At 48.7% G+C, this 27,993-nt stretch overlaps 1 long non-coding RNA gene and 1 other non-coding gene across 2 annotated transcripts; one reads left to right on the top strand and one right to left on the bottom strand.

The window, feature by feature from the left end:
• Window positions 1–12: 12 nt before the first annotated feature.
• LOC140917859 (uncharacterized) lies at window positions 13–27,863 on the bottom strand. Its single transcript, XR_012161027.1, has 2 exons — window positions 27,321–27,863; window positions 13–598 (listed from the first exon to the last, which is right to left on the bottom strand). It is a non-coding gene; the product is annotated as an uncharacterized lncRNA (long non-coding RNA).
• Window positions 8,906–8,979, top strand: TRNAS-GCU (transfer RNA serine (anticodon GCU)). Its single transcript has one exon. It is a non-coding gene; the product is annotated as a tRNA-Ser (tRNA).
• Window positions 27,864–27,993: the final 130 nt, after the last annotated feature.

Here is a 27,993-nt window from a genome sequence, read left to right as displayed (position 1 = left end):
ATAAAGTCACAATTGTTTAAAAACCATTCTTTATTATTTGTTGCACAAAACATTGAGAGAAATAAAAAGCTAGACATGGTGGGGGGAGCAGGTATTGGGTTAGCGGGGTGGAAGAGGAGGGAAGGACAAGTCCAGAAACCAAATCAAAATTTCGGATATGCCAGCTTTCTGCTGCTTGTGCAATCCTTTGGAGTTGACTGTGTGGGTCCCCGTAGCCTCCCGCCCATGTCCTTGGGCATCTGGGTGAAGAGGATATGGAACTTTGGGAGGAAGGAGGGTGGTTATACAGGGGCTGCAGCAGCAGTCTGTGGTCTTGCTCCCTTTCCTGCATTAGATTCACCATACAGCGGAGCATGTCAGTTTGCTCCCCCATGAGCTTGACCATAGCATCCTGCATGCTCTCATCGCACGCGTCCCTCCTCTCTTCATATTCATGTAATGCTTTACGCGACTCCGCAATTGTTTGCCTCAACGCATTCAGTGTGGGAGCACTGCATGAGCTTGGCGAACATGTCATCCCGAGTTCATTTTTTCTGCCTTTTAATCTGGACCAGCCTCTGGGACTGAGTAGATAGGGGCCACGTTGAAACATTTGCACCTGAGGGAGGAGAAAAAGGGAGGGTAGTATTTTAAAAGATACATTTTAGAGAACAAAGGGGACACTCTTTCTCAGTGAAACAGGCAATTCATAGTACACAGCACATGTTCTTTCTGTACAAGGTCGCATTTTGCCTCTTATACTGAAGTGCCTGCCACTTTGGTGTGAGTAAGCCACCACATGCGGCTGGGCAACAGAATTCAGCTTGCAGGCAGCCATGGTAAGCCCTAGGGGCAGGTGGGGTTCTGCTTCTTCCACATTCATTTCAATGCTTTCAAACTGCTGGGCCCCCTTTCCCATAGCAAGCAATGCCTGGTGGGTTTGCCATATAAAAGGAGGGCCTGTGGGCTCTCTGGGATGATCACTTCACACAACACCCTCCTCTCCCCCCGCCCCACACCATGTGGCTCCGATGAGATTCTGAGCAGGGATGAGCCCTTTAAACTAAACGCGAACAGCCCTGCGCGGCTGGGTTTCCCCCCACCCTCTACCGTGTGGCTCCAATCAAGCTCTCACTCACCAGAAGTGCCTTCTCCAGGGTCATGGTCCGGGAGCCTGCCTTGGGAGTGGGGGAAGGCTATTGGCTCCAGCGTTAAGAATAGTTCCTGGCTAGGGGGGGAAACGGATTCCCCACTTGCCACCTGTGCACTGTCCTCCTCCTCCTCCTCCTCCTCCTCCTCCTCTTTGTCCTCCAAAAACTCATCCTCCTCGCTCCGTTCTACTCCCCCCTTGCAGGTGTTCATGGACTGTAGTGGGGTAGTGGTGGCATCACCCCCCCATAATTGCATGCAGCTCACGATAAAAGTGGCATGTATGGGGCTGTGACCCAGACCGCCTGTTTGCCTCCCTGGCTTTTTGGTACGCTTGCCTGAGCTCCTTGATTTTTGTACGACACTGCTCTGTGTCCCTGGAGTAGCCTCTTTCCGTCATGGCCCTGGAGACTTTAGCGTATGTATTTGCATTTCTTTTTTTGGAACATAGTTCTACCATAACAGATTCGTCTCCCCAACATGCGATGAGATCCAGTACCTCCCGTTCAGACCATGCTGGAGCTCGTCTGCGAATCCGGGACTGCGTGGTCTCTTGTGATGGTGGACTCTGCATGGTCGCCTGTGATGGTGGACTGTGCTGATGGTCACCTGTGCTGATGGTGACCAAACAGGAAATTCAAAAGTTCCCGGGGCTTTTACTGCCTACCTGGCTAGTGCATCGGAGTTGAGAGTGTTGTCCAGAGTGGTCATAAGGGAGCATTCTGGGATAGCTCCCGGATGCCAATAATGTCGAATTGCATCCACAGTACCTGTAACCCGGAACTGTGATCTCGATTTTAGTGCTACTTCATTTGCCAAGGTGGAGTACAGAAATTGGATTAAAGAGCCCTTTAAATCGAAAAAACTGGTTTGGTCATGTGGATGGAATCAGTTTTATTTCGAAGTAACTCAGCTAATTCCGAAATAACCGTGTACTATAGACCAGGCTTTAGTAGCAGGATTTATCTTTGCTGGGGCCAGTCACTATAGGAACACACAGCCACACGAAGTGCTCACTTGCACGTTCACTTGAGTACAATAGCAGGACCCCAGCAGTGCTCCTGTAGGTGTTCTCGGGTGGGAAGAAGCTGGAGCCATGGCCTATGCTTTCCCCCTCCACTGGCTGGCAGAGTGGGCCAGCCATAGAGAGGAGAGCATGCTGCACCTGCCTAAGGGGTGTAGCAGCTGGCATGTTCCCCTGGCTTGCCTGGGAGCTTGCCTCCTGGAATGGCTCAGTTCTGCATCACCCAGTGCAGGCCCATGTCCAGTTATTATTCTCTATTTGCCCAATGGTAGGACTGAAAGGCCCCCCGCTTCTTGGCAGGGGGTTAGACTAGATGACCCTAGCGGTCTTTTCTAACCCTATAATTCTACGATTCTAGTTCCTAGGTGCTGAACAAACCCAGAGGAAGACGACACCCTTCACACCCAGGCAAGAAATCCCAGGGTCTAACACAGCTGGCTCACTGCCATGGTTAGACCTGGTTTGTATAAAAATAAACCAATGCTGAACTGACCAACCTGGATCTAACCTGTCACTGAGACTTAGGCCTATTCTGTTCAGTCAGGGCTACTCTTGTGGGACACACATGGGTGCATTTACTACTCAACTTCCCTGGCCCTGTTTATTAGTCTCACTAATAGGCTTTAATAACCCCCCCGAGCCAGGCCCCAGCAAACAAAGAGAGCTTTGGCTCTGTTAATTCCCTGCCTGAGCCCGGATTTTGTTCGCATTCCTTCCCAACATCCTGTAACAATCTCTCTCCAACAACAGGACATTATTTTACTGTACAGTTGCTAGGTAACTGTCCAGAGCCTCACTGAAACCCCATCTGGGTGCTTTTCTTTCTTTCTTTCTTTCTTTCTTTCTTTCTTTCTTTCTTTCTTTCTTTCTTTCTTTCTTTCTTTCTTTAAATCCTTTCTGCATGGCCCAGACATTCAGGGTTCTTCGGTGATGTCACAGTTTCCTTGGAAACACGCACGAGGAGATTTTTTTTAAAAAACAAAACCTCACTTTGTCTCTCGCCCATGCCGACTCTGATGATCGTTATTATTATTAATAATAAAAGCGAGGCTGACCTCAGGGGCATGTGTCACGCCGATTCCCACAGGCCCTTGGGACGGGGGAGTGCGCCTTTTGAACTTGGGCAGGGAAGTAAATGTCCAGGAATGGCAGAACTGAATACCAGCATGTAAGGATATCCTCACACACACACACACAGTGGAGCTAGGCCAGGGGACCGGATGGCTCAAGGGCCTGGGAGTGGGAGCTGGGATTTGTTGGAAATTCAGCTCTGATCAGTCTATCTAGGTTCTGATAAAAGCATCCCTCACTGTATTATCTGAGTGGCTCCCAAGAGATCAGATGTAACTTCACAATAGGCCAATGGCTTAATTTTGCCGCCTTCCTCCCCTGAGGTAGCCAGGGCTGTGGTTTTATGTATTTATTTCCCTCTTTCATCTCTTCTACTTCTCTCTCTCTCTCTTTTCCTTCTTGCCTTCACATCTTTGACTGTGTCTACACTATGCTCCTTACAGCGACACAGCTAAGGTCTCCTATGTAGCGGCTCTGTGCAGGCGGGAGAGAGCTCTCCTGCTGGCATAATTAAACCAGCCCCAACGAGCATCGGTAGCTATGTCGGTGAGAGAGCATCTCCCGCCAACATACCGCTGTCCACACCGGCACTTCTGTCAGTGAAACTTGTGTGGATCGGGGTGTGTTTTTTTTCCACACCCCAACTGACAAGTTTTGCCAACAAAAGTGCTAGTGTAGACAAAGCCTTTGTTTCCTCCTCCCTTTGGGTTTGTCTACACTTAAACCACTACAGCAGCTCAGCAGCAGCGCTTCAGTTGCGCCTCTGTAGCACATCAGCATAGACATTATCGACACCAAGAGAAGGGGTTCTCCCATCGGCGTAGGTAATGCACCTGTCAAGAGGCGGTTGTGTCTGCGGGGTCTCTGGGGCTGGTCTACACTGAAAACCTACATTGGCATAGCTGTGTCTCTCAGGGGTGTGAAAAATCCATCCCCCTGAGAGATGTCGCTATGCCAACCTAACCCCCGGTGTAGACAGTGCTAGGTCCTCGGAAGAATTCTTCCATTAACCTAGCTATCACCTCCTGGGGAGGTGGATTAACCACAGCAATGGGACAGAATCCCTCCCACCACTGTAGTGCATGTCTACACTGACACGCTGCACCTTTGCTGCTGTATTGTGTTAAGTGTAGACATAGCTGAAGTGAGCATCATGCTCTGATGTGAAGGCAGAGAGATTTCAGATCATTTTTCCCCGTCAGTAGTGACTGATGGTCCTCACGCTCCGATGAGCGCAGTTTCGGGGGGAGGATAGAGGGGGAGACCAAGGAGTTTAATTATTTTCATTTTAAATGTAGAACTCACCTTTTGCCACTGTCTGTGCAAAACCAGATCTACAAACCAGCCTACAAAGCAGTGGTGAGGAACGTGGCTCCCCAATTAAAAAGAAGCCCCTCCTACCTCGACCCACCTCTTCCAAAGCAGTCAGGAGCCTTGGGCTCAGTCAGACCAAGCATGGAGCCTCTGCTGAACACACTCCAGCCCCTCATGTAGAAATGCAGGGCTGTTAGCCCAAGTGTTCAGGTTGATTTTAGATGCTGAGCTGATAGTCTCAGTCCAATTCCACTTGAACAGGCAACACCAACCACCTCCCTTGTTGATAGCCACAGGACAGGCCGGGGCTGGAGGAAGTCTGCTCATGCCTAGAGGTGGCTTCTTTAATCAGGGATGGGAAGGTTGTCATGGAGCTGTCTGTGCTGTGCTTTGTTCTGTGGACATGCCAAGGAATTCAGTCTCTAGGGCTCCCAGTCCAGCACTTTCACCAGCACCAATTTAACACAAAAGTATTTGATAAGTAAAAAACAATAGCAGCTGGGCAGCAGCTGATGTGGCTGGAGAGGCCCACGGCCCTATGGGGATTTAGATTTATTGACTAAGACCTGTCCAAAAACTCCACAAAGAATACAACACAGGTACCTAACTTCCCAGTTGGTCAAACTGCCTGTCACTGCTCTCAGGGCCACCAATGGGAATGGAAAGTAACTCCATTAATGTCAGTCAAGTTGTTCTGGACTCATATACCAATGTAACTGAGAGAAGAATCTGACCACTGAGTGCTCCATCTTGTAGGCCTGTATTTGATTGGGGGCTTATGTAGCCTTATAAAATTCTACATATTCATTTGTCTGGGATAACCTTTTTTGAGTACGATTAGATTTTGCCACACTCATCCCCTCTCACTCCCTTTGTTCACTGTCATCCCTCGCTGTGGTACCTTTAAATTTGAATGTTGTAGACTGAATGCTTTGTGCCAATGACTTGTCTGTAATGCCTCAGGCAAACCTACAATATAAATAAGACCCCCCCATTAGCATCCTGGGACAGGAGAGGCAATAGATTTTGTGCCTGGGCTGGTATTTCCACAGCCCTTTTGCAAGGTTGTGTTCAAAGGAGAATTGTGGAGACAGACAGATTTTCAAAGCTCTTTGGGAGCTGAGCAGGCACAAAATTGTGCCTTTGAAAGTCTGACCCCCTAGTGAGTTTCTTTGCAGCTTAAAGTTAGCGAGCTGCAAAGCTGGAGTTTGGATCATGTAACTGATTTCCCGTTTGCTTTGCCTACATGTTGACACACATTGGAGTGCCCACAGCCTGAGCTTTCAACCCCTGGGGATTCATCGCTCTAATCCAAGGCGGCTTTGGTTTCACTGCAGTTTCAAAGTAACCATGCGCTGTCATGGTCCCTCTCTCTCCTGGGTTGTCATGGTCCCTCTCTCTCCTTACAGACCCCATGTAAACCAATGCCTACAGCTTCATTACCAGAAGCCCCAAGGAACAGAGAGGATGTCTCCTGGGCTCTGCAGCAGCAAATCAAGTAGCCACTCCCCAAGTGCCTTCCAGTGCATGCTCCATGGGGCATTCTGAACAGACTTCCTAGCAGCAGCTGGGCTGGTTGCATTGATCAGACAAAGCAAAGCACCTTCTAACCAGGTGCAATTAGTGATGTCTAGATGATCAGAGCATGCAGCACCTAAATGTGCCTGTTCAAATGAGAATAGGCTGTTCTGACTGTACTTTGTCCTCCTCAGGCTCCATACTGCTCACAAACCCTATCCTCCCACCCAGCTCCTCTTTGTACTGCGAGCTTGATCCTGCAAAGTGCACAACGCCTTTGGCACTTGCTGACAATGCACACACCCCTGCGATGGCTGGGCCTGCTGTGCTCCAGAGGAGGGCGAGTGGTGGAATGACTCCCTGTGGGGGAACAGCTTTAATTTCTACCAGGGGCAAAATGGGAGCCCAGCTGTTCGAGGACGTTGAGAGGCTGTAATAGCTGGGTGCTTCTCCCAGCCACAATAACCACAGGTGGACCCTAGTCAGCACCAGCCACGTTTTGGTCTGCCCTGGAGTCCTGCAACTGGGGAGGTTGCTGATACTCTGCCTCACTGCAGCCTCCCCCCTTGGGCTTTCCATTGCCGGGGCCTGCAGACATTCACATGCTTTATCCTCCAGTCTAGCCCCCCTGGTGAAAACAAAATGAAACAATGGCCACCCGGCATCCTGTCTCCTCCATCTCCCGGCTCTTGCCTTTGATCCCATCATTATTCATTGCATTGCAGTAGTGCCTAGCAACTCAATCACAGACCATGACTGTACTGCACTAGCCGCTGCACACAACAGAGAGACAATCCCTGCCCCGAAGAGCTTACAGTCTCAATGCTCTCCCTGCTCCAGGCTTTCCCTCATGGACCCTGCTGACAAATGGGCCAAAATCCATCATCTAAGACTGATTCCACCCTATCTCCCTGCCTCACCCACAACAGCTTGCCTCGAGTCTGACGAGCTGAATGAGCCTCCAGCAGGATTTCTACCATCATCTCTGTGAGCTTCACGCTACACCCTCCCTCTACTATTTCCTAGAGTACATTTGTTGCAGGGCTGCCCTGTTGGAGCACTGCCCGTTCCAGTGGAAGGACAGCCATCAGAGCCTTACACCTGAGCTGCTGTCTGGATGAAATACCTGTCTTCAGACAGCCCCGTTAGGAGAGGGCACCGGAGATTCTAATTACACTTGAGCTGTCCATATCTTCCTCCACATTGAGGGAGAGGGGCGACTTTCATGAGCTTGCACTATATAGATTTCTATACAACGCAAGACAATATAATTTTGGATTTACACTCCAGAGGGTGCGTGCACAGAAGTGCTGGCCATTCCCCTAGCTGAGTCCTCCCACACAGAGCTGATCGCAGACTCTGTGTGATTCTACAGCTGGGTGTGTCCCTACTTGTGTGTGTGCTGGAAAAGGGCTTGAGAGCCTGTCACAGCAGCACAGAGTAAGGGAAACCCAAGCTGGTGGGACAGGCGGGCTCAGTGGGACCCCAGCACATCCAGAGGCACCCTGAACGAGTGGTCCAACTCGTCACAATAGCTTGCACAAACACACAGGGAAATAGAAAATATATTTACATTATTAAATAACTGACCAATTTTCATGGTGTTTAAAGAGACAGTATCTACCTACTGAAGTCCCCAGATTAACTTTCCCTATTCCGGTGGCTCTGGGCTAGTGACACTTCACATGAGCCCTGCCAAGTCTAGTGACTTGTCTACACAGGCAGTTATTCTGGAATAGCTGTTCCTGATTAGCTCCATGCATACATGCTCTTATTCTGGAATAAGAGTGCCTTATTCCAAATTAATTTAATGGATTAAATTAAATGGGAACAAGGCACTCTTATTCCAGAACAAGAGCATCCACACATGGAGTTAATCAGGAATAGTTAATCTGCTTTTAAAAAAAATCACACGCTACCTTATTCTGGATTAATTTCTATGTCTAGACAAACCCCAAACTGCAGCATTAGCAATGCAGTGTGCTGACATACCTGGTGACCATGTTAGACCTCATGCAAGTGGTCACATCCCAAATTATAATATGTGAGGATTTTTTAAAAAATACTTCACTATTTAAAAAACACAAAATCCAAATACAGTAGCAATTTTACATCCTATTGTAGTATAGACACATGATTCCATCCATCCCTGGATGGAGACAAAGGAATGAAAGATACATTTAAGGGCTTGAACAATCTGATAATACCCCTTTAAAACATTCAATAAAACACTAGATAATATACTTATCGGACAGCATGACACCCAACCTAATGGAGATGAGAGAAAGGGAAAGACTAGACACCTTTAGGTGCTGCACATGTGAGGAAATAGGCCAGCTACTCACCCGTGCTGCCATGATGGAGGCCAACTTTGGGAGAAGATTGGAGGAACTGCTGTTATTTGTTCTAGGGGAGATGGAGTGTTTGGGAGGGGATGCGTTCTGCCCTAAGACTGTAGAATGAGGAGATGGATACACCTCCATCTCAGTGACTCAGCCCTCTTCCCCTCACAGATCACTCCAAACAGCAGTGCTGATGCCAGCTTCTAACAATCTGCCAGTCATACCTTGTTAGATGGCATCCCATAAAGGAACTAGACAGAGAAATTGTAAGAAGGCAAAATAGAAAGTTACCTCAAGATGCCCCACAGCAGCTAAGGGAAGCTGGGACTGGAGTAACTGAGCTCCCCCATCAAACCTGCTCCTACACTATCCCATCCAGTGACTACTGCTGAGAAAGGCTGGGAGGGGAGTCGTGGGATGGGCTCCCACACTATTCCCTGCGGTAGCTTCTGTTCCTGCAAGGAAGAAGTAAGTACAATTTCCTGCACACAGGCTCCAGCAGGAGCATGTCTCTGTGGCGCAATGGATCAGCGCATTCGGCTGCTAACCGAAAGGATGGTGTTTCAAGCCCACCTGGGGACAGCGGTCACCCCTTGCTACTCAAGACGTGCTAAGAGCTCAAAGGCCCCATTTTTGGGGGGAGGGATAGCTCAGTGGTTTGAACATTGGCCTGCTAATCCCAGAGTTGTGAGTTAAATCCTTGAGGGGGCCATTTAGGGATCTGGGGCAAAAATTGGGGATTGGTACTGCTTTGAGCAGGGGGTTGGACTAGATGACCTCCTGAGGTCCCTTCCAACCCTGATATTCTATGATTCTCTGATCTGGAAGAAGCTCAGTGTGAAATGCACTCATTGCCCCAGGCGAGGGAGTTAGCAGGGTCACCATGAAGAATCTGTTTCCTCCTGTGCTGCACCCCATTACAGACGAGAGCCATCGGCAACTGAACAAGAGGGCTTCCAGCCCCTTTTTCTCTCCAGTGGCTGCTTCTGGCAGACAGTTAGCTGAGCTTTGTGGAGCTGTCAGTCCTAAATGGGAGGATGGCAGCCTTTGCCAGAATTAATATGCACAGGTTGTTAACTGCTGCCAAAGGGTTTCCCATTTCCCTCCTTCAGGCCTGTCTGATCCTGGCCCCATTTCCCAGAGAGCAAGCTACAAAAAATCCCATGCACACAACTCTTGACTCCAGCACAAAGAAACTCTTGTCCCTCAGAATCAAAGGAAAATCCAGAGCTGGTTTCCCATATTCATCCCCTCTCTCTCTCTGTGTGTGTGTGTTTTTACTCCCTGTCATCCAAGAATGAGGATGCTCTGAGCATCATACAGACCTGTGAGCTGCTTTCTAGCTCTCGCTTTGTGCAGGGTAGAGAGGAAAACAGGTTAAAACCAGATTTTAGATGATAGGTGGGGTGTGAGAGCATCTGGGAGCTTGAAGACTCAGGTGGATGATCTGAGGCTCATGGATCTGAAGCACTGAGATTTCACACACTCCCTGAGGCATAGACAGAACACATCATGGCATGTGGGGTAAAGGTTTATATGCACTTGTGTGGGAGGAGCTGCACCACTCAGACGTGGCTTCCCCAATTGCATATAGTGTGTCCTTCTCAGATTTATGCTGACAAAACCTCCATTTAAATACACATGAGGAGGAGCAAGAGCAAACAGTGGGAGGGAGTGTGATTCAGTGGCTAGAGCACTGGACAGGGACTCAGGGGACTGCTCTGCACTGACCTGCTGGGTGACCGTGGCCAAGTCACTTCACATTTCTGTACCTCCGTTTCCCCAAATAAAAAGGAGGGTAATGATGCTGACCTTCTTTGTAACGTGCTTTGAGGTCTACTGATGAAAAGTGTGATATGACAGCTAGGTATTATTTCTACTAAGAGGTGATTAGTGTGATATAAAGCTTGGGATGTGCACATTATACACCTGTGGGGAAGCCATGTGAGAGTTAACAAGTCTTCCCCCCCCCCCCGCCACTCCCCCGCAAAGCGCTCATAAAACCTCCCTCGCACACAGTTTTCCAGGCTGCAGGTGGCTAGAAAAATCTCTTGGCAAGAGATGAGACCAGGGCACTTGCCAGGAGGACAAATGCTTCTTGTTGAGAAATCCTGACCCCTTGTGGTCAGGCATTAAGCTGCACCAGTGGTAATCAAAAACCCTGGAAAGTATCAGCATGATTGTCACATCTTAGAAGCAGGGACCGATCATTGCATTGTTCCCTAAAGTTCCATGGACATATACAGTGCTCTCTATGTCTGTTTAGTAATTAATAATAAGTCAAAGAGGTTGCACCAAGACATCCCTTGTCTCCATTCCCAATGAATACATGGGGTATATAATTACATAGCCCCTAACCTATGATAGGTAAATATGGTAAATAGGCCCATACTAGCAGCTACTTTTAGGCCTGTCTTGTTAAACAGTGTGCCCACCCAGGCTGAATGGAGATTTAGGTGCTAAGAACATCCCACACCACCAACCTGATGGACAGGCCTCAGCTAATGGCCTTATGACGGGTCTCTGAAAGCCCATCACATACAAAGATGAAGCTCCTTCCCTCAAGTTACCAATTCCCTGTCTCAAGCACTTAACCCCTTGCATGCCAGGTGTTAACAGTAGCAGGACGAGTACGACTCCTGGAGCCATCCCTCCCCCACACACTTTCCATAGGTTACGCCGTAGGCCACATTCCTTGTAGCTCTCACATCAAAAAAAGTCACCATGACACAAAGCTACAGGTAACCACTTGCTGGAGACTGAAATAGGGGAGTCTACTGGAAAAAACACGATGTGGATATGCAAACATCTGTCAAATGGAAGGAGTTGTTGGGGAAACCCACCCCTTGGGAATTCTCAGCTCTTTGCTAAAACAGGAATAATTGCAGTGCTTAGACACTCAGCCAGCCCAGGGGGATGAGGGCATGGTCCCAGGCCATATTTACATTACAAATAGATGAAGCCAGGGGATCTGCTTACAGCACAGCAGGCCCCTGACCTATTTACAACCATTCTGTAGTTTGGACAGGACCTAACTGTGCCCTTGATAAAACTTTGTGCTGTCCAAGGCTCTAGCCCTGTGCGGGGGAACATAGTCAAGTACTGCCCCTACTACATGCGGGGGGTGGGGGTGGGGGTGAACCTGCTAACTAGTGCACCTGTCGTGTAGACAAGCCCCAGACTGAGCTCAGGGGTGGCTGTGAGAAAACACCAGCACTCTCTAAAAGGAGAGATGGGTGTCAGCAGGTGTACTCTCCATCTGCCCATATGCACGAGTGCTGACCAGTGCCTCTGTGTATTGGGATGCTGGCTTTTGAATGTGTCTGGTGTCTCTCTGTATGAATGCATGATGCTTTTGGGGCCAATCTGAGCCCTAGTGTAACTCCAGTGATTTAAATGGCGTTGCTGCCCTTCACACTAGCAATGACTTTGGTGTAGGTGCTCAGCTGTGGGCCTGGGTAGGAGGAGAATTGCTGCTCCATGTATTTTTGTGGTATCTGTCATGTATGTGGGGAACTGTACCCTTAAAAGGCTCTGGCGAAAGCTAGTTGCAACCGGTTGTTATGTTACACAGAGGCTCATGTTAAGCAACAGTGATCAGTTCGAACTCAGACACTGAAAGTAACAAGCCTCTGTCTGACTCCTCGGCTGGGAGTGATTACTGAACACCACAACATGGTGGGGAAGAGAGGTTTGGAAAAATCACATGAGTGGGCAGCAGGTGAGCTGCCGTTTGGCAAAGACCCCAAAGGCAACCACTTTAAACTTGTGGGGAACATCCAGATTCTCCAATTTTGGCCCATCTTTAATTTCATTCCTTGATCTTTCAGACAGAGCAAACTGGTACTGACTGCCCCTCCCCCGGCCAACACCCAGCAGCCCTGTCGGTTCTTCCGAACCACTAAAGAGGATTATTCTTTAGCCTCTTCTCTGACAATCATCCGTCACACTCACTCCAGAAATCATCATGGAATTGGCAAATAAATCCAGCCCTGATCAGCTCAGTGACAGCATCTCATTACGAAGCAAGAGATAGAAAAGCAATGGCCTCTGACAGATGATATCACCAGTGCCAGGAAGTCCCTCTCTGGCCTTATTACAAGGGACGTCCCTTATTGTTTCATCTCTGTACAACAAGATTTGGAGTTGCTGAGTGCTGCAAAAAGCAGCAAGAAACACCCTGGGTATGTAGGGTAGGTGAGTACTGTTTAGTATTATTATTAATAAGAATGATGATGATGATGATGATGATGATAATATTGGGAGGAGGATGGGGCAGGGGTGCTAAGAAAACAGTCCCTTATTTTTTAAATATGTTGGCAACCCTACGTGTCTGCCCCTCCTGACCTTCCAGTCTCCCCTGTTTACAGCAAGTCAACCCCTTCTTCCCCAGCTCTCGCCTAAGCAATGATCAAGACCATGGGTCCTGTGCCAACACGTGGGAGTCCCAGCAACAAAATCCCAAGCTCTGCAGTAACAATAACATGTTTTGCCCAAACCAAATGACTGTACTATAAAAATTCTAAAATACCTGGTTTGCCTTCTTACCAGGCTGCAGGGAAAGCTTTCCCACTGAAACTTACAAATGGAAACTATAATCCTAACCCCATCTAGTACTGCCATCTGCAAAAACACCCACACATGCCTTCATATCTGTACGTGTTGTACTCAGCGCCCGCTTCTCTGCATCTGTGGGCTCCTTTCCCAGCTCCTACGTGCACATATGGTAATTCAGGTTCGGAAAGTTCAGCCTTGTGTGTCCTACACTTTAAATACAACTTCCGTCCTCCTTTGCCCTCCATGCTGGGAGGAAAAAAGACTCTAAATCTGCTCTTGGTTTTACAATCCGTTTCTCCTCGGTGGAATTCAACCTGCTACCAACTTGCCACTTTCAGCTTTTGGACTGATTGCAGCATGCATTTCAGATGGAAGCATCCTGGACAAGAGCAGAGTGGGTGTGTGTTGGGAAGATGCGGGTGAGAGAACAAAGCATTCTCTCTCTGTGCTGTTTTAATGTAACAAAAGGGACTGGCAACATTCTGGAGGGAGCAGAGTGAGTCCGAAAAATGGAAACACAAAAGGCTCGTTATCTAGATCACCTGTCTTCCTAGATGGCATATGTTTCAGGGCTGGGGCCGTGTATTTTCATGTGTTTATACACAGCCTAGCACAGTGGGATTCCAACAATAGCACAATAACACACACAATGTATATCAATGCAAAAAGATGCAAAGAAACAGGATGGTGAGTCTTGGGTCCAAAGACAAACACTCTTTCAGGCTCAACAGACGCAGTTCAAGAATAAAAACAGCAGGGGTCTACTGCCCGAGGACTAGGCCGTATGGTGACTCAGACTAAATGGAGTGATTCGTTTTAGGTGATGTCTGTCAGAGAGAAAGCCTGGAGGAGTGGCATGAGTGTGACCAGGAAAGGAAGCAGAGAGACAGCACTTCTTGGGCACAGAGCTTGCTGAAGTGGCACCCAAGGGGATTTCTGAGTAAGGAAGCTGCCTGCTGTTGTTTGTTTTGACTGTGTGCAGGGAAATAGGACTTTGTGTACATTCTTTGTAAATAAACAAAATCATAAACCAAGACTACACCTGACCCACATTACTGATTTTTCTCCCTAACAGAAACAACCCTGCAAGGCCCTGAGTAACGGCTAACTGCTCAGGCCCAGGGAGCAACAATACATACACACATATACACGCATCACATACATAGGGTGACCAGGTGTCCGAGTTTTGACCAGAACACCCGGTCGAAAAGGGACCCTGGTGGCTCCGATCAACCATTAAAAGTCCGGTCGGCAGTGCTGCAGCGCTAAGGCAGGCTAGTCCCTACCTGTCCTGGCTGGCGCCACACTGCGCCCCAAAAGCGGCCAGCAGGTCTGGGTCCTAGGTAGGGGGGCCATGGGTCTCCACACGTTGCCCCCACCCTGAGCACTGGCTCCCCATTCCCAATTCCTGGCCAATGGGAGCGGGGGGGAGGGACCCAACTCTGCGGGTGAGAGGGGCACGTGGAGCCTCCTCCCCCTGCCCCCCACCCTGCCTAGGACCCAGACCTGCTGGTTGTTGGCTGCTTCCAGGGGGGACACAGCACGGTGCCAGAATAGGTGTGGGAATTAGGGGTGCAGGGAGTGCTTCCCCCACCTATGCCCTGCTCCCGGCCCTCAGCTCCCCAACCCCTCACCTCACCTGGGGGGAGTGGGGCTCGGGTCCTGGCCACTGACCCTGGGGCCCTGCTCTTGCCCCAACCCTGCAACCATGCCTTCGCTCCCGGGGATCTGTTCCTGGGACCACGGCTGCTGGCCCCACCGCCGGGGCTCTGCTCTTGGCCCCACACGTGGGATCCTGGCTACCGGCCCCTACCCGGGGCACCGCTCCTCACCCCACGCCCACCCCCAGCTGTGGCCTCGGCCCCCTTACCCCTGTCCGTGCCCCCCCCCCTCGGAGACACAGCCCTGCTCCCAGCCTCGGATGTGGGGGATGCAGGCAGCCTGCCTTAGTGCCCCTCACCCCCGCTGCACCGTCACCGGGAATCACCCGAGGTAAGCCCGCAGCCCAACCCCGAGCCCCAACCCCCTGCCCCAGCCCTGAGCCCCTCCCAAACCTGGAGCCCCCTCTTTCACCCCAAACCCCTCATCCCAGCCCCAGCCCAGAGCCCTCACCCACCCTGCACCCCAACCAAATGCCCCAGCCCAGAGCCCCCACATACACCCTGAACCCCTCATACCCAGCCCCACCCCAGAGCCAGCACCTGCAGCCCAGAGCCCTCACCCCCTCCCACACCCCAACCCCCTGCCTCAACCAGCAGCCCCCTCCTGCACTCCAAATCCCTTGGCCCCACCCCCCAGCCTGGAGCCCCCTCCTGCGCCCCAAATCCCTCATTCCCAGCCCCACCCCTAGCAGGAGCCCTCACCCCCTTCCACACCCCAAGTCCCTACCCCAGCCTGGAGCCCCCTCCCACACCGTGAACCCCCCATTTCTAGCCCCACCCTGGAGCTCGCACTCCTAGTAAGAGGCCTCACCCCCTCCCGCACCCCAGCCCTCTGCCCCAGCCCAGTAAAAGTAAGTGAGGGTGGGGTAGAGCAAGCCACCAAGGGAGGGGGAATATAGTGAGCGTGGGGGGGGAGCCCCTTCAGGGAAGGAGCAGGGGTAGGGTGTTCAGTTTTGTGCGACTAGAAAGTTGGCAATCCTACGCATACAATGTACACACATCCAAATCCATATATAGAAGGCTGGGATTTAGTGAGTGGGTTTTGCCAGTGGGTGCCCGCCCGAGGCCCCAAATCCACTCTGCCCCCTCCTGAGGCCCCACCCCCTCTCTGCCCTTTCCCCTGCCTGCCCACTGCTTGCTCCTCTCTGCCCCCTCCTCCGAGCACCTCTGCCAGTTTTGGAGGGAGGCTATTCACATTACAGAAAAAGGGTGGGTGTGGTAATACCTTTTATTGGACCAGCTTCTGTTGGTGAGAGAGACACGCTTTTGACTGGTGCCGGTGGGTGCTGAGCACCCACTAATTTTTCCCCGTGGGTGCTCCAGCCCCGGATCACCCACGGAGTCGGCGCCTACACCCTCTAAAGTACAAGAGCTAATACCTATCTGCCAAGTAACGTGCCTTTGAAGATCCCCGCCATATCTGTAGATATATATTTTTTCTAGCACATTTTATCACATTTATTTCTGTGGTAACTCAAACTCTTACATGGCCGTTCCTGATACTGGGATAATAGCAAATCATTTTTTAAAGCCATGGATGACTGAACATGTTTGGAGATTAAATTGCTGCTCATTTCCGTCGCTGTTTGTGGGCTTTCTGACAAATGGGGGCTGATTTGCAAAAATGCTTGCAAATCCCAAGTGTTTTGCAAATTTTAGCAAGAATGCCCCCAACATGTATTAGTTGATATTTGCGTGTTTAAAATATTTCGGCCAACCAGTCAGGGAGCAGATACAATACTATGTGCCCGGATACTAGAAATGAAGGTCATATTATTTCTGTGAGAAATACTGACCATTACTCTGTTTAGTATGTGCCTCTCTGGCAGCCCTCTGAGCTGGCTACGCTAATGCGAAGAGAATCCCTACATGGCAAAGTGCCAGCCTAATGGAGTTTCTGGCATGAAGGACATGACAGGATATGGCTGGAGCACCCCTGTACACCAACAATGGCTGCTGGATTGGCTCCTTGGAGTCCTGGGGTACTGGCAATAAGTTAAAACAGTCTTTGCACTGCTCTCATATCAGGGACTAGTCTGAGCTAGCCACAGGATATAGGGACTACAAAGATGGTCCGAACATACCTCTACTCACCAGTGGTGGACTGAAGATTTTGCCGCCCCTAGGCCCTGAAATAATTGCCCCCAACCCCAGCCCACCTCTGCTCCGCCTCCGCCTCCTCCCCTGAGCACGCCACCGGGTCCTGCTTTTCCCCGCTCCCTCCCAGTGCTTGTGCGCGAAACAGCTTCGCGAAGGAGGGGGAAAGAGGGGGTAACGCGGCACGCTCAGGAGAGGAGGCAGGGCCGGGGTGGGGATTTGGGGAAGGGGATCAATAGGGGCACGGAGGGGGCGGGGAAGGGGTGGAGTTGGGGCAGGGCCGGGGGCAGAGGGCGCGAATCAGCGCCGGGGGAAGCAGCCTCTGGCTGCTATTATAAATTTGCCACCCCTGCAAATTTGCCATCCTAGGCCTAGGCCTTGTTGGCCTAGGCGTTAATACACCGCTGCTACTCACTGTTATGTTTATCCAGAGAGCACAGCCCTTCTGGACCAGAGAATCTGGCCCATCACCTCAATAAAGGGTATAACAGACATCTTGCCCTGTTTAACACTCTCAGTCCAGGCTGTTAACGGATCCACAAAACTCTGCAAAGCATCCCCGGGCACGGCATCTATTTCAAAGCCCCTGAATAAGTACATGCTATTCTCTTGAGCTGTCAGATGCTCCAGGCTGCTTTGGTGTATAGTTGAGACAAACACTTTGTGGGAAGCAGTGTGGTCGTAAGGCCTTGGCCTAGCAGTCAGGTAACCTTGGTTCTAGTCCCAGCGCTGCTGCTGATATACTATCCAACCTTGGGCAAGTCACTTCTACTCTCTAGTACAAATAATAAGTTTTTTGAGTAGAGACTGCCTCTCCTTATACATATGCATAGCTTCTTGGGCAATGGGGCCCTGATCTCAGCTGGGGTTTCTAGATGCTACTGCAATATAAATAATAATAAGATATCCAGATTATTCAGTGAATATTTATGAACAACAAAAACATTTGAAGATCGCGACTGGTTTGCAAACTACTCACTAGCTGTGCTTTTAATGCATGTTGTTGGTAACCGTTTGACCATCTCTAATATTACGTTTTCTCAGCTAACATTCTTTATTAAAGATGGGCAGTGCAGTGTAGCCAGTCAAGAATGAAGATAATTATTTAAATCTCATTTCTCCATCTGATCCTTTCTGTCAGTCCAAGCCTAAAATCCTTTAATTTCCAGAGATGATCCTGAGCAGCGAATTTTGGAGCTGGATGTAGATCTGGATCCAAGCTTTCCTGACATTTGGATGCTTGGATCTGAGGTGTGGTTCTGGCCTATCTCTGCTAATTAACTTCTGCAAACTGATGAGGAGTATGCCAATTTCTTTATCAGGGGGACTCACATTGTGTCACATTCAGAAATAGCAGGGTCTAGATTTTGAACAGAACGTGAAAATTTTAAGCTTCAAGTTCCACTTCGCTCTGGTGAAACACAAACTCTGAGTTGCACCATTTGTTTGTTGTATCACGTTCCCTGTGGTCACTCAGACTCTGATCGCCTTGTTATCTAGCCATCTAGGTCCTTGTATGACACCCCTTTTACTGTTGTAGCTGAACACCTTGCAAGAATTCCAAACAAAAATAACACCCTTTCTCTCTTTCCTGTCTGTAGAAGTATTTAGTTCATGGATTTTAGTTTGTTTCCTTGTGTGTGTGTGTGTTGAAATTATTGAAAGTGTTGTACCATGGGTACATGCCAAGTCAGGAAAACAAGTTTTACATTTAGCTGTAAGAGCAGTGAGGCCTGCGTGCATTCTTCTCTCTTTCAGGGCTCAGTTTCATAGTCTAGTGACTCCTGGGAAAGTTCTGTCTTGTGCACTCATGGACATCCCCCATTGGTCAACAGTTTTGTAATTTCTTGTGCATTTTATCAGTCAGTGCAGGGTAGTTACATGGGGACTGTACAGCACCAATGGGGCCAAGACTGCTGCTAGAGACAGAAGGGACCTGTTGGAGGCTTGAGTCCATCCCCCTGCCAGGACAGGACATACTCCCCAGAGAGGATGCATTGTATATTAAGATGATACTTTGTTTGCTCTTGCGCCAAAATTGAGGCACAAATGAACTCTGCTAGAGCTGCTTACTCAGTGAGACCAGACTGCTCTCTGCTTTCATCAGGGGTTTGTTGCTATGGGCCATTTCACACTTCTGCCACTCACACAAACTACTGCCTAGAGGCTGCTGGGTGCCAGCTTGTCTCCGCAGCCCAGGATGAGCTAATGCCACATCCAAGTCTCTTTGAGGCCTTCCCTGGGGACATGGTTTATTAATTCAAAGGAAAGCTCACAAAATAACACAAAACAAAGCTACCCCTGTCCCCAACCCAGGCTGCAGGGGCCCAGAGGCCTTGCACTCTATATCGCTCTCTGCTCCAGGACCAGTTCCAGGAGCCATCATCCCTCCTGCAGCTTTCCTCCAGCTGAGCCCTCTCACTCTGAGCCCTTTGTAGGGATCATCTGATCCTTTCCCACCTGGATCTGCTAATGCAACAGGGCTGTTTGGCTCCCTGGTCGCATGTCCTTAAAGGAACAGCCCAGCCTCTTACAGCACCTTACTCTGCAAGTAGCCCCATTGATTTCAGTGGGATTGCTTAGGGTCCACATAGAGGCAGAATCTCGCCCTGGGAAGGGAAGGCGGGGACACAAGCCTGGCTCAAATAAGCACTTATCTGTGATGTCATTAATCTTTTGAGCAGCTCTGTACTCGGTGCGATGGACCACATCAATTTTTAAAGCATTTCACTGCCATAGTTTTGTCCAACATGGGTTAAGGGGGAAAAAAGAAAACAGCTGTGCAAGGCACCTGTGGTCCCTCGGAGGGCATGTCTGAGCAGGTGTAAGCCAACCTCACATACTCAGACATATCAAGATTTATTTGCTAGGCAGCCTGGGGCAAAACTTTCCAGACCCCCTGCAGTTCAAGCAAAATGAATGACTGATTGCAGAGCAGTTGTTCCACCACGGATCGACAAAGAAAGGTACTCCAAATGTAGGACAAGCAGCACTGTTCTCTCCATGTTTTGGATCTCGCTTAACCTCATACTTCATTTCCGCATCATTTCTGGTCTTACTGTGCTAATTATGGGGGTTTTGGGTCTCTTCTTTTAGTGTTGGTGAAAGGTGTGGTATAGATATGCTGGGAACTGATAGCCTCTATTTTTCCTAGATCAGACATACCATCGAGCCTGAGAATAGCTGGCCCTCTGAGCGGGCCAGGGACCCAGCCTACCTCTGACTGGCTCCACAAGGAGGAATGAGGCAGCTCAGTTTTACCTACTCACTTACACTCAATGTGCTCACTCTTTGAGCTGCTGGGAGGCAGGTAATTAGGCAGAGACGCACCTAGGCAAGATAAATGGAAGCTTTGCACAGGGAGGCCTACACTAGAGAAACAGAGGCTGCTGGGAAGAGGAACAGTCCCCAGAACATACGGAGAAGGCTTCTCAGGGGAATCTGGTGAGCGGGGCCCACAGGCAAAGGAAACAAAGAAAGAATGCTCCTGGTGGGAGAGTTTCTGAAAGGAAGGGACGATGAATGCTGCATCTCAGAGAAACCTGGCTCCCATGAAATACTTCACCAGGCAACAGCAGAAGGCCTGGAAAAAGAGGAATTATATTCTGTCCTGAGGTTTGACCTCCATGGGGACCTGGACCCTGGAGGAAAGACCCTCCCCCAGTTAATGACAAGAGGCCCTTGATTCTAGAAAAGGGTTCCGGGTTATGAAGGCCTCACTTGGACATGATAAGGGTTGACTCAGCCCCCCCGCCTTCCTTCAGCTAGAGATGCTGGGGAGCAGTTCCATGTGTGTGAGGCTCTGGCTTTTCAGATTGAATAAAACTAGACCCCTGCTGGAGTGCTGTTCAATAGACAAGCCTCCATGGACTTACTAAAATCCTCCCTCAGAGAAACTGGCTGAGACACAATGGTGGTGCTGCACTGGGCCTCCAGGGGGTGCTCTAAGGTTGAGGGCCTCCATTACACTTGGGCAGTGGTAATGCAAGATACCCAAAGAGAGCTCCCAAGGTACCTCACCACTGACCTAGAGGGATTACTTCTGGAGAGCTGAGGATAACTCATTCTCCACATCCCATCCTGATGTTACATGATGACAATTACAATGGTGATGTTTGTGATGTGTGCACCTACCCAGCAGGAATGAGCCAGAAACCCATGAAACTCATTTCACTGGATGACAAGGACTTTCAGTCATCACCAAGCTGGGCTGGATTTGAACAAAGCAATCTAAAGGAGAAATTTACCCATGTGCTGCCTGAACCATCCTTTCTCTTTTCGTCCTATTGTATGGAATCCATGTACGTCTCTGACCCATCTCTGTACCTCTTTGTCATTGTGCACTGTACTTGGATCTGTGCATTTACTGGCTAGGAAGCAGATTCCAACTACGTTCAAGTTCCGTGCTTGGATACATTTTACACAATTCCTAGTGAAGTCAATGGATCAGTGGATATCTGGGGGCAGATTTTGGCCCTTAAATATATAAAGGATTCATCTCCAAACATTGGTGCTGGAACTAGGGGTGCTGCCGCACCCCCTGGCTTGAAGTGGTTTCCATTATATAGAGGGTTTACAGTTTGGTTCAACGGCTCTCAGCACTCCCACTATACATATTGTTCCAGCACCCCTGCTTCCAAATATAGTTTCCTTGTTGGGAAATTTAATTGGCATCTTTCATTGCATCTTTTGTTTTCATTGTTATTCTGTGCTTACCTGCCCAGGGCAAGAACAGACAAACGGAATAAAATCTGGGGCCTTTTACCTGAATAAATTAAATCTTGAACCTGTGTCAGGTAATTACTATGATTCTGCCCATCCGCAGCATGCACTTCCCCCTACGTACCCGTGCTCTAGATCTGTTGAAAGAGTCCGCACTCAAGTTGCTTTTTATCGTGTTTCCTTTACATTCTGTTTCTTGATTATCAAAGGAAAGAAAGTGCTTTTGTGTGCCCAAAGGGAGGGGAGCCAGGACTTGTCCTTGGCCCAGCTATGTAAAAAGAATCCATATTTTACTGAAAATCGGCAACAACATTCATAAATAATAACAAAGGCTTTGGACCTCACTCAAACTCAGTGTAAGAAGTAGGTGCAATATCCATGGGAGCCTCTGGGTCAAGTGCAGAAGTGATGTGGCCGGAGGGGTAAATTACACATTGAGTGTAAGTGAGTTGGGGAAACAAGTGCCAATGGCAAAGAAGTGTAACTTGCACTTATTTGCCATTCAGCAGGTGTGCAAAACAAGTGTAATTGATATGTCGAGGTGTCAGACTGGGGTCGTAGCAGAAAAAAGCAGCTCAGTGGAGGTGGTAAGATAAAGCAGTTGGAATCTGATCTGCTTTCACCTAAGGTGTAACTGACACTGACATTTACGTCATGGCTGAATTAGGCCCCTTGTGCAGAAGCTGATTGTTCTCAAAGACGGATGTTACGCACTACAGAGCAGCACCAAGTTACAAATGACAGAGGGGAAGTTTTTACAGTTGAGATGCTTTTGCGGCCCCCATTCCCTCTCTCTCTCTTTCTCTTTCACACACACAGGGCCACGAGCAGTGTCTCAAACTGAAGCTGGTTTTCCATTATATTGTGAGAGCCATTTTCAATCTACAGTACTCAGCCTTCCTTGGGAGCCCTCTAGTCAGATTGTCCGGGGGCCTGACATGCTAGTGCCAAAGGGAAGCTCTTGTGGAAAATTTGAATAAAGCAGAAGACACTATCTAAGGGGCCTGTTTATACAAATGATCTAGCTGAATACACTACCAGAGAATAAAGGGCTTTCTTGCTCATGGAATGGAATCAAATTCAGTTTCTTCTTCACTGCTGATACATACTTTCTTCAATTTCTTTCTCCCTCTCTTTCTGAAGTCATTTAACATTTAGAAGTGAGCCAACCCTGGATGAATCTTGGGCAACATTCTTGGCCCCCGAGCAGGGAACATTCTCCTGCCTTATCCGACAGTTCATAAAACACACCCACATTGATCGCTTTCTTTCATATAATTCTCATTGCTTAAGTTCTTTCAATTGGCTATTTTTCCAGGGCACTTATTGATGACCAGTTGACATTAATCTCTTCCTTCCTTGGTTCTCTTGAATCAGAAAAAAAAAAAAGAAACCAAAAAAGAATCCGTTCCAAATTCTTCTTATGAGATCAAGAATTTATGCTATTTTCCGGGGCCAATCAACTCCACAAGAGTGAAAGTTTCCCACCCTCCTCCAAGTTGTATCAAGATGCATCTGATGCCTTTCTGAGAGGCCAGGCTATATCTGCACCTATTTCTAAAATACATGCCCACCTTCCTGAGTCAGATATGCCACTGAGTTGCCCATCACTCCCATGTGTACTGGTCCTGGCACAGACCTTGTGACTGGTACTCTTGGCTTCTTCTCCCTACCATAGTACCCAATTCTGCCCCCGTTACTTGTGCTGAGTAAGTGGTGTCTTACTTCAGGAATGGTCCTTTTGCAATCAATGGGTTTGCATATGGAATAAGATTAATAGATTATCAAGTCTGAAGGGACCACTGTGATCATCAACAGAGGCTATCAGACTTCCCGGAGTTAATTCCAGTTTGAACTAAAGCATATCTTTTAAAAAAAAACATGTAATCTGGAGTTTAAAACGACCAGTGATGGAAAATCCACCATACCCCTTGCTAAACTGTTCCAACTGTTAATTACCCTCACGGTTAAAAAAAATGGCACCTTATTTCTAGTCTAAATGTATCCAGCTTTAGCTTCCAGCCATTGGATCTTTGTCTGCTAGATTGAAGAGCCCATTATCAAATTTCTGTTCTCTGTGTAGATACTTATAGACTGTGACCAGGTCACCCCTTAACCTCTCTTTGTTAAGCCAAACAGATTGAGCTGCTCGAGTTTTTCACTATAAGACTTGTTTTCCAATCCTTTACGGGTGGCAGAATCTGGCCGTTAAGGGTAATTCCCTGTGCTGAGCTTCCATGTGCCACTACAAGATGCTTCCCATCCAGCTGCGCATGGTTTATCTTAACCATGCTTCAAACCCAGCTCCCATCTAATCACACAAGGTGTCAGGCTCTGGCTGCTTACAGCCAAGGCATTTGGCTGGTGAACAGGGAAAGCTGCCGGAGAAGCCTGGCACCACACCTGTCATGCCTGGTGCAGAAAAGATTATGGGGAAGAAGTCCAAGGGCCCAACAAAGGGAACCAGCCTGGTGTCACTTTCTAGGTCATGGACATCTGACTCCATTCCTCCTTGGGCTTCATCTCTGCTAAGCTGTAGATGGAGATTCTACTTCCAATTCAAATGCACAGCAAGCGCATCTCCCTGATGGCTTCACTCTCAAGTTCTTGGGAAACTTCCCTCTCTGTTTCATAATGCTCCTCTCTGGTGCACAGCCTGAAACTGTGTATACCTGTTGATGGTGGAAAAGGAAAACATGGCATTTCCCCTGTTATCTTGATATGGCAGCTGAAGCTTATGAACTACATGTGTGTGGGAAGATATGATCTCCTTTATAATGTGTGGGTCTGGCAGAGCAAGGGTGTTCAAAGGATCCCCACCAGTCACTCTTTGGGTCCCATCCTGCCCGTTGCTTATACAAGGACAAGGCAGCAGAACCCAGTGGATCCGGATTCCTTAGCATGCGCTTCCCATCCCCCAAACCATGCAGCAGAAGGAACAAGATGTACAAGGGAGCAGATGCTCTCCATGGCATCTTTCTCCCATGAACAATGGGTAGCTGCTTGAAGCACTAGTAACTCAGCCTCCATGTCTGCACACGTGGGTAGCCAGTCCTAGGGCAGAATAGCACCAACCGGAGCCATGCTGCAAGGCGGGGGAGGGGGAGAAAGGAGCTGCAGAGGGGCTGGCCCTCTGAGGAAGGAGCAGTTCCCTTTCCTGGGACTGGGAAGCTGCATCTCTTGCTTCCTCCATGATCACCCTGTGGGGGAAATTCAAGGAAACTCCATGAGGTCACTCTCCTCCCACTGAGATACACATGGTGGTGAGGTATAATTTGGCCCTTTTTGCACTTTAAACCCCCTTCTCCATAAATCCCCCAACTCAGATTCCAACTCCCAGCCAAGGAGCGATGGCTGAAGAAATCCCTTTCAACACCAGTCAATATATACTGAGCGCGGTCACTACCCTGAAATCTCTGAAGTACAAGGCTTTCCTTTTTTGGTCCCCAGCCCTTCCAGATCTTGCCAAGCCGGGCAATCAAACTCAGGTCTCCTGCTCAGCACGGCACTGCCCAGTTCTAGTACTCAGCTAGTCACTGTGATATATTTTAATCATTTGTGCTCCATGAAGAACTATCAAAAGACTTCAGCTAAAAGACTTTGAAAAACAAACGCTCGGTCCTTAGGTTATATGTGGGAGAAGCTTCATCTTAACATGCAAAAAAGTACAATGCTGCTCATTTGGGCTGATTCCTCAGCTCCTAAATCCAGTCTCTGTTTCCCAGAGAAGACAAAGAGAAGACAGAGAGGAGCCTTGCACCTATTTTCAGTGAGCAAGCCGCATTCTTCTCACATCCCCCACTATTCCAGTCCTAACAATGGGCTCTTAGCAACCTAGTCAACATGCAACACTTGTTGCACAAAAAATGCATTCAGTTACATCTAGCAGATCAGTTTCTCTAACTGGACAGAGGGACTTTCTAAAGAGGGCTCGCTCCAGTGGCTTCCGAAATATTACTTTGGTTCTGTGTCCAGAAAATTTACATCAATTAATTGATCTGATCACTTTCCTATTGCACTTTGTAAAAAAAACCTTCTGTATTCTCTTGGTTATTAAAATAGGATCTGTACTGGACAAGGTTACAAAGCATTACCCACAATCGCCCTGTAACTCACCCATTTTCCCACACGTAAATAGGGAGAACAGTACAATTGCAGAAGGGCCGTCAGTGGGAACACATGGTATTTAAATAGGCATCTGAAGGATGAGAAGAGAGTCTTCGCTCAGGATTTGTGTATATCCGCTTCAAACTCGGTTCCTAAGACAAACGGACTAGGAAAGCCGCTTTTCAATAGAAATCTGATAACCATTTGGAATTTGTCAACTCAGCAGCTTTTTCTCCACCTCACAGAAACCACCCCCACCACAGGAATTGGCATTAGCAGCTGGGAGAGAGGCTAAGGACTGAAGAGATACAGAGACTGAACTGTACTCTCAGGTGCTTCGTCCAGGTCAGGGCTAAGACACACAGCCTAAGGAGCTGTGTGCAGGGCACCTTGTGCTGCTCTTGCCTGTAGTGTCCCTGTCCTGTGCATAAAGCATTCAGCTTAATGGGCTACCATCTGTTTCACGCCTTTCCCCAGCACTGAATTCACTACAGAAATTCTGTTTTCAAACACCGTTTCATAGAGCCTTTTCACTGCAACATTACGTTATGTCTGGCTACAGATGATACTGTATAAAGTATTATACTTTCCATTTGACTCACTAAGCCTACCTTCAGGCCTAGAATGCACAATTCAGGTGTACATTGCATTTCCTCTGTCTAAGATGCATGACAATAATTTTCTGTTGCAGTTTACATAGGAATGTAGGACATGGGCCTGGAAGGGATCTCCTGAGTCACTGCGTCCCATCCGCTGCTAGCACAGGCATCCCCATCATATTGTCCTGTTCAAAAAGATATCCTGCTCCACCTTAAAAGTAGTTAGGTTCCTTGCTCTCACCACTCCTAGTGGAAGGCTGTACAAGGATCTCACTCTGATGGTTAGAAACCTGCTCATTTCCAATCTTGGTGTATTCGTGGCCAGTTTGTACCCATTTGTTCTTATGCCAACATTGTCCTTTAACTTAAATAGCTTTTCTCCCTGCCTGGTGTTTTCCTCCTGAATGTATTCTGAGAGAACAAGCCTTCGTTTTGCAAGGCTCAACAAGCCAAATTCTTTGTCTCCTCTTGAAAGATAGGCTCTCTAGTCTCCTGAACATCCTAGTACCCCTTCTCTGCACCTAGTCCAGTCTGAATTCATCTTTCTTGAACATGCGTGATGCCCTGAGTTTCATTGTATTGTGGTTGGATGCACAGAATATGCATCCCTTGACCAGGACTGTCCATTCATCAGGTATCCTCTTAAGCAGGTGCCACTGTAATGTATCCCAACACACCTGAGCCATTAAAACAAGTTACCACCACTTGTGGGGAGCTGATTGCTCCTTGGTGCTGAGCACCCACAACTCCAAAGGATGACCCTGGGTCAAAGTGTTCCAAGAAGAACACCCAAATATTGAAACACCCCAAAATCAGGGGCCACATTTACCTGAGTTTTTCCATTAATGAAATGGGATTAGTAATACTTACCTCCCTGGGATGTTGTGAGCCTGAATTCATTCAGGTCTGCAGAGGTGCTATGAAAGTGCAAAGGATTTTTGTTATACCAGGAAAACAAAGGAAGGGTGTCAGCCCTGCAGGTGCCCTATGCTCTGAGGAGCGCCGCATCTTTCAAGGCCCACTGTCAGCTTAATTCACTCTGTCCTGCAAGTACCACCCTGGAATTCACTCCCTGCTTCCTATAGGGAAGGGCAGAGGTTGGGAGGGATCCTGGAGGGTTTCAAAACACAATGCAAAATGGTTCAGCTACAGGAATTAGAACACAACCACTTGGCTTTACCTGGCATATCTTGTCTTCTGAAAATCCAGGATTCTGGACATGAACATCTTGGCAGTTCCATCAGAATCCAGCTCTGGTCCAGGGGGTGTTGAAGAGCGGGGGAAGGTGGGAGGAAGAAGCAGAGTGAGACAGGCAGGAGCGGAGGAAATTCAGGAGCAGCAGGTTAAATCCCAGAGGCAGATTTTCAGCTCAGTAGCGGACAGGGGGCAGGGGAGTCTCTGTGATTCCTCTGACCCAAGGAGGAAATGGCATGCCCCGGGGTAACCATACCAACTTCATCCGTGCTTGCTTTGTCTGCTAGCTCAGGCATGTAGAGGTAGCAACTCACAGGACCAAGGATCAGCTCTCTCTCTCTCTCTCTCTCTCTCTCTCTCTCTCTCTCCCCCACCCAAACACTCTGTGTGTGTTTAAAATGCTAAAGAGAAAAATCAAGGCCACCCTTAGTTTCTCCCGCCCCCTGTTGCACAAGAGAATAATACAATAAAAACAAAAGCAACCTAAGAGAGCGCCAGTGTGTGTGTGTGTGAGGGACGGAGGGAGGGTACGTGGGTCCTGCTGCAAAATAATCCGATGAGGAGGAGGAAAAGAAGGAAAGCGAGTGAGCAATCCCATCCTGCCCCACATGTCACAGCAACCTGCCCAACCTGCCTTATCCACACAGCCAGCTTGAGCG

This window comes from Lepidochelys kempii, chromosome 10 (assembly GCF_965140265.1).
Source record: "Lepidochelys kempii isolate rLepKem1 chromosome 10, rLepKem1.hap2, whole genome shotgun sequence".
In the NCBI taxonomy this organism is placed as follows: domain Eukaryota; kingdom Metazoa; phylum Chordata; order Testudines; family Cheloniidae; genus Lepidochelys; species Lepidochelys kempii.
Note: the sequence above shows the minus strand (reverse complement) of the source record. Positions and strands in the feature narration are given on the sequence as shown.